The following is a 13071-nucleotide window of genomic DNA, read 5'->3' on the forward strand; positions in this document are numbered from 1 at the left end:
TTCCACCCAAGTCAAAGGACCTGTGCATAAAACAAAATGCTTAAGTAAGCTTTAAAAAAAAAAAAAAAAAACAAACCAAAAAAAAACTACTCTAGCCAGATATCTTCCTTAGTTTTATTTTAAAAACATTTTTTTTACTTCATGTGAAAAGAAAAAACTGAAAGTGAATTTTCTAGAACATTAACAACTACCTAATATGCATATATGGCAAGATGGCTATTATAAACTTCTTTGGCTGGCCCTGAATATATGACCTATATTACCTCAAGTGGCAAAGCTGCACCATCACCTTAATTTATGTGTAACTTGACAGCATGTGTAGAGCTTTTCTGGTGATCATGTTGTGCAGAGCCATTTGAAGATTGGTGTCCCTTCTCAGGGAATGTCTCGTGAGACTCAAGTAAACTGATACCAGAAGTGTGGAGAGGGCAAAGGAAGATATTTAGGCATGCATGTTGCTTAAAAAGAGCAGGTCTGGTGATAAAGAGAAATTCTGTGGGGAAAAAAACTTAACTAGATTTCAACAATTCAGAATGTCCTGTGAGCACACAGTGCTATAGAGGCATAATCACATGTGTTCATGGACATGTGTTTAGCCACTGACTATGCATGTACAAAATGAGGCACAGTTGTGCTGCTTTAATAATGTTTTAATGTGGGAAAAGTTAAAACCAGACTACCTCTACTATAACGTAGGCAATGAAATGCAGTGTGTCATCAGAAACACAAACTTTCTTATTTTGTGAGTTGAGCAGCAAATATCTGTGCAATTTAGACATTTTAAAATGCCAACTGCTGACTGGAAGCTTTAAATTTCCATAGTGTGTTACTACAAACAAAATACAATATTAAGTAACAGATATATGCTGCACTAATTTATGTTCTGTGCAGCCTTGCTGCAGTTAATATGCCCAATTAATTTCTGGTGTCAATCCAATAGAGCTAGAATGCTAATGTCAGTGTAGATACACTAGGGATGAACTAAATCCAGTAAGATTACATTAAATGCATTAGATTATGGAAATAAATACTCACTTATGTATTACATAATAATTTTTAAAAAATCAAATGACTTGATTCTGCAATTTTTCTCCCTACAAGAGCAGCCAAAGATGTCTATCAGGTGAATGAGGGCAGCAGTGTGGACCCCAAACTTAGGAAAAATAATAGGTTTGTGTTGTGCCCCAGATTCAAAATAGTTTTAGCAGTGTATACTTGACAGAGAAGTGAAAAAAATTGCATGGTCCTACTGGCTCTAAGAAGACTAAGATTTGACTCTGAAGACATTCATAAATAATAATATTTATATGGGTCTTGCATGCCCATATCTTTGGAATACTTGCTAGAAAATAAATGAAGACAAATGCTATTGGCAATTTAAAGGAGAGAGGATGCCATTCTAGATCTATGTGCCACATTATGTGGACTTCGTAAGTTTGTCTTTAGAATCATAGAATAGTCTGCCTTGGAAGGTACCACTAAAGGACATCTAGTACAACCCACCTGCAATAAGCAGGGGCAAGTTCAACTAAAACAAGCTGCTCAGAGTTCTGTCCAAATCGTCCTTGGATGTTCCCAGGGATGAGACATCTGCCATCTCTCTGGAAAACTGTGCCAGTGTTTTAACACAGTCATTGTAAAAATTTTCTTTCCTATATCTAGTTTGAACCTACACTCCTTTCGAATGAAACCATTGCCATTTATCCTGTTGCAACGGGCCCTGCTAAAAAAATGTATGCCCATCTTACTTATAAGCTCTCTTTAAGTACTGGAAGATGCTCTAAGGTCTTCCTGGAGCCTTCCCTTCTCCAAACTGAACAAGCTCAACACTCTCATCATGTCTTCACTGGAGAGGTACTCCAGCCTTTGGATGATTTTGATTTCTGTAGATACTGCTGCATAGCCCTTTCTGCTGAGGACCTTAGTCTGTTTAGATTCAGAGCCTGTTAGTAGCTTTACAAGTCAGTGCATTCTCTTTGTTTTCTTACAGCTAGATATTAAACAAACCATTGACACAGTATACAATCCAGCCTGTTGCAGTAATTCCAAACGAGGAAAATCCTTTCTTGTAATGTGACAACTTTCCTCATTTTGGTGTCTGGCTGTAAATGAAACCAACCAGATGGTCCTCACTGATCTGTATTGTGTGTGAGACATCTCAGTGCTTTTATGTCAGGGCACAAATTTGTTTCATCTAACATTGGAGAAAAGCAGCTCTTTTGTGTGTTTATTTGATGTTTGTGGTTCAGATGGCTGGCAGCATGCACAGTCCAAGAATGGCAGTCCTCCAGATTTAATATGATTCTGGGGATGACTAGTAGAGGGAACTGAGATGAACTGAGGATGAAACATGAAAGTTGTGTTGTGATATTTTGTTAAAATGTTATTTTCACCCAGAGTCTTGCCAGAGTTAGGAAAGAAAATAAAGTATCTGTCAACTGTTTTGTCAAGATCTCAAGCTAGGAAAAGGCTGCTGACTGGAAAAGGCTGTATGCCTTGTGACCAAGTGTTCTCCAGCATGGCCATTCCTGACCAAAATAGAGTGGACTTGAAAGACTTTCAAAGGAGTGTTGAGCAGATTTGCTTTGTCAAATAAATTACACATTAAGACCTCTAAAGTATCCATATAGGTTAAGTAACTTTTAATTCAGGCATATAAGACACATTGTCAACAGAATTAAGCTTATATTTTAGGAAGAAATAACCAAAGAAATAATAAATAGTTAAGATTAATATAACTTTTTAATGACAGGTTTCCATGTTTATAAAAGAAGTTGGTTGCCATTATTCCTATTTTACAAATGAGGAAACTGAGTTATCGGAAAGTATTGTTCTTCCCAACATCCTATTTGGAATTGAACATGTCATTAAATTCATATGACTTGGTTTAATAATATCATTTATATTAAGATCAGAAAACAGAACTTTCTGTAGTTAGCAGTAGATATTAAAAAAAAAATATTTCTTTATGTGACTTGGAAATCTTGAACAGCGTTATCCCAAAATCAACTAATTCTAACAAAGTCAGCTACTGGTCAGAACATCTGTTATAGAATATCATGAGCTGAAAGGAAACCACAAGGACCATCCAACTCCTGGACTTGCACAGGAACACCCAATAACCACAAGAAGTTACAACTGCAGCTGTTTGCATTGTTCATCTGTAATTACTGTAAATTTTTCCAGTAAAAAATACATGCAGTTCACTGAATCACACAAACTTCCTATGGTAGATCTCTTCACAGTAAGATGAACTGCCTTGTCTTGGTAGACAAGAAGAAAAGAGGAAAATTCAGCTTTAAAACTGATTTTTGAAACCAATCGGTATTTTCCCTACTAGCCATTTCATATTTGGAGTAAGGCTAACTGACTGCAAATAGCACTTGAGAAAGTGTGTTCATGAAACTCGTGCTCACATCCCTCAGCAAGAAGAACAGAAAGCAGAAAGGCTTTGTGTGGGCCAGGCTGGGGTAATGAAGGCGAGAGATGAGCCTGAGTAGAACAGAAAACTCCTGAAACCTCTCATGTCATGAACTTTCTTCCCCATGTTTGTTTACATGAATAAATGAAACAAATTCCTATGTCTTCATTAGGAATCCAATGGATGTATTTTTTCTGCCAAGATGATGACTTCTTTAGTAGAATCTTTGTTGCATTTTTGTGTCTAGATTTCTGCCTTTTATGTTCAAAATAGACTATTCTGCTGGCCAGCTGTTCCTTTAGTAAGTAAATGTTCTAGAAACTAGTAATAAGAAACAACTTCTTATTTTTTCAATATTTTCCCACATAACCTGAGTTTCTGCTTTTCTGCTGCATTATTCACAAATATCAGTTAATGTCTGCGCATTTAATCGCTTACCTGTGTCATTTATGTATGCAAGTGGAATTTGCTACTTAATTTCCTGTTTATTGCAGAGATACTTGAGAAGATTCAGGGCAAATAGCTTAATTCGAGTTCAGCATAGAGTTCTTCCAATTCTGATCTGGATCCTCATGAAGAAGAAAGGAAGGATACCTTTATTCCTTTCTATCTAAATGACTATCAAAATGACAGATTTTTCATGTTTGCTGGCATACAAAGTTCACAGTTAGGTGTTGTTAAATTCCAGTCAGTGAATTATCAAGCCTAATGGAGGAAGCAGAAAATAGGGATGGATGCCATTTTTCTAACAGTTGGAATTCTTTTTGCCTTGCCTTGAGTCACCTTCAGCTGTCTAGTCAGTATGATCCTGAGCCAGACTGAGGCTATGACTCCTGCTGTACTACATCAACTGAAGATCCACTCAGTAGCGTGGTTTTACTTCAATACATCATCAAGAGTAAAGACTCTGCCAGGATTCTGATATAAATGTCAGGGTAATAAGGGAGTTGAATTGGGGAAATGATCTCTTTGCAGTGCCTAGAGACTTTAGGAGCCTTACTGTGTTTTAGGGTTAATGCCAATGTTAGGAATAAGCCCCACAGTTCATAGAGAGGAAGAAGATCATGAACTATGAACTGTTCATGACTACAGTCTGTGCAAGGTATTTCTGAAGGATGGTACTTTTTGTTTTGCATTCCACAATGGGAAGGTGAGAAAAATTTCAATGATTTTCATTTCTAGGGGAAATGCTATAAATGACACGTAAAATTTAGATCCTCTAATAAAGGGTAAAAATGAAGTTATGAGAATGTCTTGCAGGAGAGTAGAAGACATTTTTACAGGAGGGATGGAGAGATTTTCACCTAATAAAAGCAATCCCTTTTAGTTTTCACACTCCCTGAGCGTTCTCCAAATTTGCATTGGCATTTCTTTCACAGGCACTAATGCACCGGTTGAGAGAATATTCTTGGTAATGAATGACATTGAACTGATGACAAAGCAGAAAGTGAGTACTGAAAGGGAAGAAAATAAAAAGGCTAGTACAGTTGTTAAGATGAAACACCTGCTGTGAGTGCCATGAAAGGCTCCTGGGGAGCAGGCAGCTTCTGAACAAATAATTTCTGAGGAAAGATAAAATATCCTTGTCTGCTGACAAGGCCACCTTTCCTTCCTCTCCTCAGTCTCTTTCTTATGGATTACTGTTTTCATGTCCATGTTTTTTTGGCACATTATTAACAGCTTGAAATACCGAGGTTGCACAGAAATGGGTTTTGTTTCAGGTTGCTACCTAATATTTCTTATTTTTTGTGTCTCATTGGTTTTCAAGTGAACATATTCTGTCTGAACATATCACATAAAATTCCAGCAAGCCATTTTGTAAATCTCTAAGATATGGTACGAGTCTAACCACAGTTTCAAGAGATTACTCCACAGGTCATTCATTGCTGCACTTACTAGTATCACAAAACGTCTTTTCCTAGAAAGGCAAAAAGCTGAAGCTTGTCTTTAGCAATCCATTGTATCTCAGCTTATAATTTCTCCCTTTTACAAGAAATAGGATTCTTTCCTTTCCAAATGCAAAGAAATTTTGACAAAAGACATCCTTTGAAACCTGTCCCCAGAAAACTTATCCTTGGCTGGCACTTTAAACCCAGATGCTAATGGAACAGGGTTTCCTAAATGGGTGTGATGATACCAGTCTGACAGATGGGCCTATGGAGAACAACCATGTACCTCAATATTGAGAATTTCAGGCACAGAGTTTTGCCAAGGAGGATTTGGACTTCAGTGTGCTCAGAAAAACATTGGCAAACATCAAGGAGACATGCAATCTCTGGTACTCTGGTTATCAGCAGAGTTATTTGGTGTCTGGTATACTGTAAATAATGCTTTGGCTCTCACCACTGATAACTAGTATTTTGCTTACAAATTAAAGAGTGAGAAGAAACATTTTGACTGCTCTGTCATTGATTTGAAGATCATGCCCATGGAACTTGGCCTAAGGGCCACTGGATGTTTACTGGAGTGACTTCCCATGCTCTGAGCCATTGTTTTTCCCAAAGACTCTGCCAGGATCTCAGAACACTTTACCTAGGAGTGCTGCTCTCCCTTCAGTAAGTTCACCAGCCAGACTGAATTGCTTTTTGGTCATAACCAGGGTAACAGTAGATATCACCTAGGCAGAATATTTGGTAAATTTTGACTCGATTTATTTTGCCTGGTATATTTAAGTACTGTGGGAAATATTTTATTAGTAACAATGAAATGTAGGTTTATATTTTCAAAATAACTGAAAGAGAACCATTCCCAAACCATTGTGACTATTCCATGGAGCTAACAATAAGAAATCCTGCTTTATTATGGTAACAAAGGCCTTATTGCTGTAACAGCAGGTGGTTTCCCTCAGGGGTCTGTGTTAGGACCAATGCTGTTTAATATCTTCTTCACTGATGTAGGCAGTGAGATTGCACCATCAGCAAACTTGCAGAAAAAACCAAACTGGGGGGTATGATGGACATATCTGAGGAACAGGATGTCATCCAAAAGGACCCTGACAAGAATTGGTCCCATGAGGTTCAACAATGCCAAAAGCAAAATCCTGTGCCTGTCAGGTGTCAATTCATGCTGAGAGAAGAGTGGACTGAGATGTGTGGAGAAGGACTTGGAGGTACTGGCGGATTAAATACTGGACATGAAATGACAATATGTGCTTGCACAACTGTGTCTTGGGCTGCATCAAAAGAAGAGTGACTAGCTTGTTGAGGGAGGGGATTCTGCCCTTCTCCTCTGCTCTGGTGAGACCCCACCGGCAGTGCTGCATCCAGTTTTGGGGTCCTCTCAGTACAAGAAAGATTTAGAACTTTTAGAGTGGGTCCAGACAAGGGCCATGAAGATGATTCTAGGGCTGAAGCACTTCTCCTATGAAGATAGGCTAAGGGAGGTGGGTTTGCCCAGCCTGGACAAGAGAAGGCTCCAGGGAGACCTTATTGTGGCTGTTCAGTACTTAGAGGAGTCTTGTAAGAAAGATGGAGACAGGCTTTTCATTACAGCCTATTGCACTGGGACAAGGGGTAATGGTTTTAAACTAAAAGAGGGTAGATTCAAATTAGATAAAAGGAAGATAGGGATATTTTACAACAAAGGTGGCGAAATACTGGCACACGTTTCCCAGAGATGTGGTAGATGTCCCATCCGTGGAAACATTCTGGGCTCTGAGCAACCTGTTCTAGTAGAAGATGTATCTGATCATTGCAGGGGGGTTGGATGAGGCGACGTTTAGAGATTCTTATCAACCCAAAGCATTCTATGATTCTATAACTTGTTGAAATACCTCTCACATAAGTAGGTCTGGTGATTTTAATATATCTTTTCCATTAAAAGATATGCACTAATGCCATAAATAATGGCTTACAGTGTTGAACCATTGTAATTTTTTCAAGAAAGAGAATCTGTATTTTGTTTTAAGTAATATTTTAATTAGAAGTCCTACACAAAATTCTTGACAGATTTTTTTTTAAAAAGTGGACTCCCATTCATTGCAGGTGTAATTCCATCAAAGTTGCATTATGGATTCATTTATTCTAAAAATATTGTCAACACATTCAGAGCTGACCTATTTTGACTAGATAATTTCAGAGTTATCATTATTTAATTCCTCATTCTTAGCTCCTGATCTGGAAAAGATTTGTATCCTTGTATTGTCCTTATTTGCAACAGATAAGTAAGATTCTCTGTGCTTTCTTGTCCACTACAATTCACTGAATATTTCATTTCAGGAATTTTTTTTTTTCACTTGCATCAGCTGTGCTATTTTACCCTGCCACCTGTGGTAATTTCAATTACATCTGACAAATGAGTTACAGTAACCAAATGAATTACAATATTTTCATAAGTAATTGCAATGCAAGTTTTGAGTATTATATCCAGTTTTCTGGAAATAAATTGGACAGAACTCTCTCTTCTTGAAATACTTGTTGAAGGAAAGATACAAATGATTATCTAGAAACTGAAAGTAAATTAATGACAGATATTTGCAGTTGAAGAGCATTTGTTCTATGCAGCACTGAGCTTTAGAACTGACTATACATGTTTTCAGCAGCCCAAAAAGACAAAACAAAACAAATTGTTCAAAGAACACTTTATAATCTATCAAAAAGAGAAGTCTTGATTTGGATCAGGTACAAGCAACCACCCACTTGCAGAAGGAATTTATTTATCGCTCTTGTGTTCATGATAGGGACCTAGACAAATATTTTTTCCTTCCTCTGTTTAGATCTGTAAAAAAAAACTGTCATCCCATGCTTAAACCTGGGCAAGTTGGGAATATGGGTGTGGTACTGAGTTTATTATTTTATGCTTGTCCTAAGTTTTGCCTATGAAGAAAATCAAAACTAAACTCATTTCTGAGAGAAAAATAAATCTTGAATACTCCAAAATAATTCCACCAGCCAACACCTTCCTTTGCCTCCAAAGCCACAGATATTGTTTTCTCTTTTTTACCCAACTTTGTAGGAAGATTGGAGGAAGAAGATATCTGTGGAATTGTACAAATTTCTGTATTACTATGATGAAAATCCAGAGAAATAGGCTTCACCCAGTAAAGTATTTAGAAATGTAGCATTTTAAAACTTTATCTTTTGCAATACGCTTATTAAAAATTATTGTATCTAAGAGATTAATAATTGCAGTTAAAGACAGTAAGGTCACAAAGATCATAACGTGAGCTCGAATGAGACTTTAGGGTTTTTCATTTCTGGGAAATCACTTAATCACCAAATCATTGTTTTTAACACTGTTAGCTTCCACAGAAGTGTATGGTTTAGCATCCGTCTCTGGCATATTGGTACTTAAAACATTTCTCATGATCCTAAATAGTAAAAAGCTTTCTGAAATGAATCTGCTAACAAATAGGATTGTACAATCAAACTAAGTACTGCAAGACAATATTTATTTGCTTTTGAGTAATCAAGATAACAGCTCTTCTCTAGCCCCAGATAGGGTTCTAAAATTCACATGATTCATTTAGTTGAAAAAACACTCTGCCTTGTTTTTCCTGTGGGATCTCAGTGTGGCTACTTTACCAGCATAGCATGTACCTCTTCAACAGGACTACTGTACCTAGCTCAAAGCAAACTTGAAAGGCTGCTATAATATGAAGTTTTATCATGTCATAAATGGTCTATGACAACACAAAAATAATCCTTAATATTAGGGTGACCCAGAAGCCTGTCTCACTAAATTGACTAGAGAATGAGGCAACCTCCTCACATGGGTGTCTGCATGTGAATAGCCTTCCCAAGTGTCCAAGGTACTTTTGTGAAGCAGAACTGATATGTAAACACTCCCACATTGTTGTTGTTAGTAAAGTGCTTGGAACATTTATTCTGAGGAACTTCAGACTTTTACTGTTAATAGGTAGACAATCAAAGATGTCACTTTTTAGTAATCAAATTCATCAATCAAAACCTGAATATAATTTCAGGTGGAGGGGTATATTACCACAGTTCCAGTGAAAGCTTATTTTGATGTCTCAATTTAGATCTGCACTCTCCCTGTTCAGAACTGTTCTTGACCTATAAAGCAGCAAGTAGGTAAAAAAATTGAGCAGTATAGTTCTGTATAATGTCAGTGTTATGAATCTTTTCAAATATTGGAAGGATGAAAATATTAAATGTATGGGACTTAATTTCAACAGAAAACATAATAGAAAGTTTATATAATAAACTTGTGAGTGCTTTTGTTAAAACTGAACTTCTTAAGAATATGTTGGTTTTGCCTTATCACCCTCATTCTTGGTAATGGATAAGGTTGCTCAAAGAATTAATTTTCCTAATATATACTTGTTCACACAGGTAATTGCTAAAATATTGGTTTTGCATTTACATTTCTGTTTCCTAGCAGGAGGGAAACTCTAAAATATTTTCCTTCATACCAACCATTACAAGTTAAATTTAGAACTAAAGAAAATACCCAGTTCAGGAAATTAGTTTAAAGCTTATATTTCAGTAGCACACAATTTTTTCTTAAAAATACTGAATAAAAAGTTAATGTATTAATTAGAATATCATATGATCTTCTAATTTCCAGTTGAACAGCTTTGTCTTTCACACTTTGGATTGTATCAATTGATCACAATTTGCTTATGCCACTGTTTGAACCCATCTTGCCAAGGCCTGTGACAACATTTTGCTCTTTAGATCTTTTCGTGTTCAGCTTACAGTTCCTGGGTGACATCCAAAACCATAAAGTGACAGTTGTTTTCCAAGTTGTATTTACAGCTTTGAATCCATTAATGACTCCTCTGCTGTTTCTTCTGTGACTTCAGCTGTTGTATCACAGAAAGAAGCAGGCAGAGTTCCTTTGCTCCTCAAGAATGTAATACGCCACGGCTCATTTGAAGTAGCATCTCCACAAAGTAAACCTTTATAGCAGGAACTAAGTGTAACATCCACAAGTGGCAGCTGGCAGTTGGTGATACAGAGCAAATAGGGTTGGAGATTGTTATTCCCCAGAGCATTTTATGCAAAGGAGATTAGACTATGCCAGAATGACTTAAAGTACCACAGGTTTCATGCTGGAGAAGCCTGGCTTTAAATACTGTGTATCTGCAGCCAAGTTAAAATGCATAGCATTCTTTTAATCTCTTCCTCTTGATAAAAGAAGTAGAAATCAGCAATGAAAATAATTTTACATTTGGTCAAACAGTACAAAATACTGCTGGAAACCCTACAAAAGCGGAAGGAGACCTATTCCCTGGAGACTAGCAATACTGCATTTCTGTAAGCCTCTTGATCAGGTCTCTGAGTTGGTGAGAAACTCGTCCATATTCTATTTTATTAAAGTAGAACAAATAGAATTACATAGAAAAGCTGTCAGAGACATATGGAGCTGGATGACTATGAGTAATCAGAGAAAAGAAACTCAGAACTATAAAATTAGTCAACGAATCATGGAATTACATTCTAACTTAAATTAACCCTAAAAGAAATTTTTTTACCCATGTTTCTCTAAAACATTTCCTTTTCTGAAAGACATTGATGGAAATTCCATAGTGAAGCCACTGAAAAACAGGTTAAGTAAGTCAGGCAAAGATCCATTTTTGGTAATAATTCTGAGAAAGGAAATTAAATAAAATATGAATATTTTCTACTTTGGTAAGTGAAATAAAATGGCAAGTATTCCATAGTACAAATGTATTAGTTATTGTCCAAGTATTCATTCTCAAACTGTTAGAAATAATGTCTTTCTTCCTTTGTAATGAGCAAGTAAAAACAATAGCTATCCCAGAAATTTATACTGATAGCCCCTGCAAGTAAAATTAACTCAGATAGCATTAGTACTTGCCCTTAACTTTTTGACATTAGTGATTTTAAGTTCTAAAACTGAGTTAACATGAACCTGTCTATCAGCTTTTTCTTTCCTGATGCAAAGGGGTATTTGTGTCTGGCTGGGACAGAGTTAATTTTGATTGGAGGACAGCATATGTGGCTGTGTTTTGGATCTATGACTAAACCAGTATTGATAACTACACAGTCTTTTGTCTGTCACAGAGCAGTGCTAACACAGCATCAACATTTTCTCTGTCTCTCACTCTCTGTGGCAAGGTATTGTGAGGGAGCACAGCTGGGCCAGGTGACCCCACCTGACCAAGGAAAATTCCAGACCGTATAATGTCGTGCTTTGCAATAAAAACTGAGGGTGTAGTTTTAACCAAATAGTCTTTGCTCTTACACTAGCTGGGCATCAGACTGTTTGTGGGAGGGGCTGAGTGACTGTTTTTGCAGGACTTGTGGTTTTTGGTTTTGTTTTTTTTTCCCCTCTTTCCTTCACTTATTAAATTCTCTTTAACTGGTCCCACAAGTTTTTCTCACTTTTGTTCATCATATTCAGTTCCCTATCCCACAGTAAGGAGGGGAGGAAGTGAGTGGCTGTGCTGAATTATAGCATTTACTCTCTTTCAGTTAAAAAAAAATTATTGCCTGAGAAAATAACACTAGCTTTCTGAAAATAATTGCATGATTTTGTGTATATCTGCAGTGCACCACTTTTACATTGCCCAGGAAGTTTTCTCTTTTGCATAAGAATCCCATTAAGTCTGTGCAATAGTATGCAGGTGGTCTGGAAAAAGTGAGAATCCAAAATATAACATCGCTTTTTATATAGAGATATAAAACTTTTCCCTCTAAAAGGAAATAATGAGGAAAGTCAAATGCAAACTAGTAGAAAACTGATCCTTGCTCTGACTGTAAAAATAAACTTAGCAGGGGGTCGTTGTTAAGTATAAGTATTGTAATGTAAGTATTATTATGATTTAAGTACTGTTAGCCAAGAAAACTACTTAAGCGTTCTGTTTCCACAAAAACCCCAAACCCCCACATAAACAAACAAACAAACAAACCAACCCCAACACTGCCCAAGCAAAACAAATGGAAAAAAGACCTAAATGTTCCAGAATTAACTCGGAATTTTCTGTCTTCATACCTCATAACCTGAGGGCAACAGAATTAGAGAAAGATTAACACTTGGTAAAATAAAAATATAAAGAAACCAAGAATCAGTCAGCATTTCTCCAGGTTCACAGTGCATCTGAAGAGCCACCTTTTCTGTAGCACAGTACTGAAGAAAAAACTTTTCATATTTACCCAAATATTGCACAGAGTCCTTTTAATGTGTGCAGTTACTTAATACTTGTGCTCCACTTTGAATAAGTATGATTTTTTTCTGAAACAGAAAACAAAATTACGAAAATGGCTCTTTTCTCCAGAGGAATAAATGCAGGACTGACCCAGAAGGCTTCTTCTTGAAGCAAGGATTTCAGCTGTGCACTAAGAATATAATCTGGATTTTTTTTTTTTTTTTTTTTTTTTTTTTTTTTTTTTTTTTTGTGACAGAGTGGATCGTCTGCATTCACTAAAAATAGATAGCCATTTCTCCAAAATAGTGTTTTTACTTAAGTAATTCTAAAAGCTGTTTAGATTTACTCCACAGAATGGAAACAATTACTGTTTCAGAGTCAAGTTATGCATTTCCAGGGTATATTTCAGTAGAATTCTTTGATTGGGTAGTATAATATCATGAATTTTTTTCAATAATGTGGTTGGAATTTTGTTCAACATCTCTATTTTATTACTGTATTGATGGGGCATTCTGCATAATTGAATTTTGAGAGAGGAATTTTGACTGTGTACTGTTAGAATAATTGTAAAGCA

At 36.4% G+C, this 13071-nt stretch overlaps 1 protein-coding gene across 2 annotated transcripts in view; it reads right to left on the reverse strand.

The window, feature by feature from the left end:
* Positions 1 to 13071, reverse strand: part of GPR65 (G protein-coupled receptor 65) — a 452137-nt gene that overhangs the window by 159714 nt on the left and 279352 nt on the right. Inside the window, exon 1 of one of the 2 annotated variants that reach the window (XM_068192674.1) lies at positions 5490 to 5494. The exons of the other annotated variant lie outside the window; for it this stretch is intronic. The gene's annotated coding sequence lies outside the window, so the exon portion shown is untranslated. Of the gene's footprint in view, positions 1 to 5489; positions 5495 to 13071 lie in introns of those variants that run through there. 2 annotated transcript variants of the gene reach the window in all.

This window comes from Anomalospiza imberbis, chromosome 6 (assembly GCF_031753505.1).
Source record: "Anomalospiza imberbis isolate Cuckoo-Finch-1a 21T00152 chromosome 6, ASM3175350v1, whole genome shotgun sequence".
NCBI lineage: Eukaryota > Metazoa > Chordata > Aves > Passeriformes > Viduidae > Anomalospiza > Anomalospiza imberbis.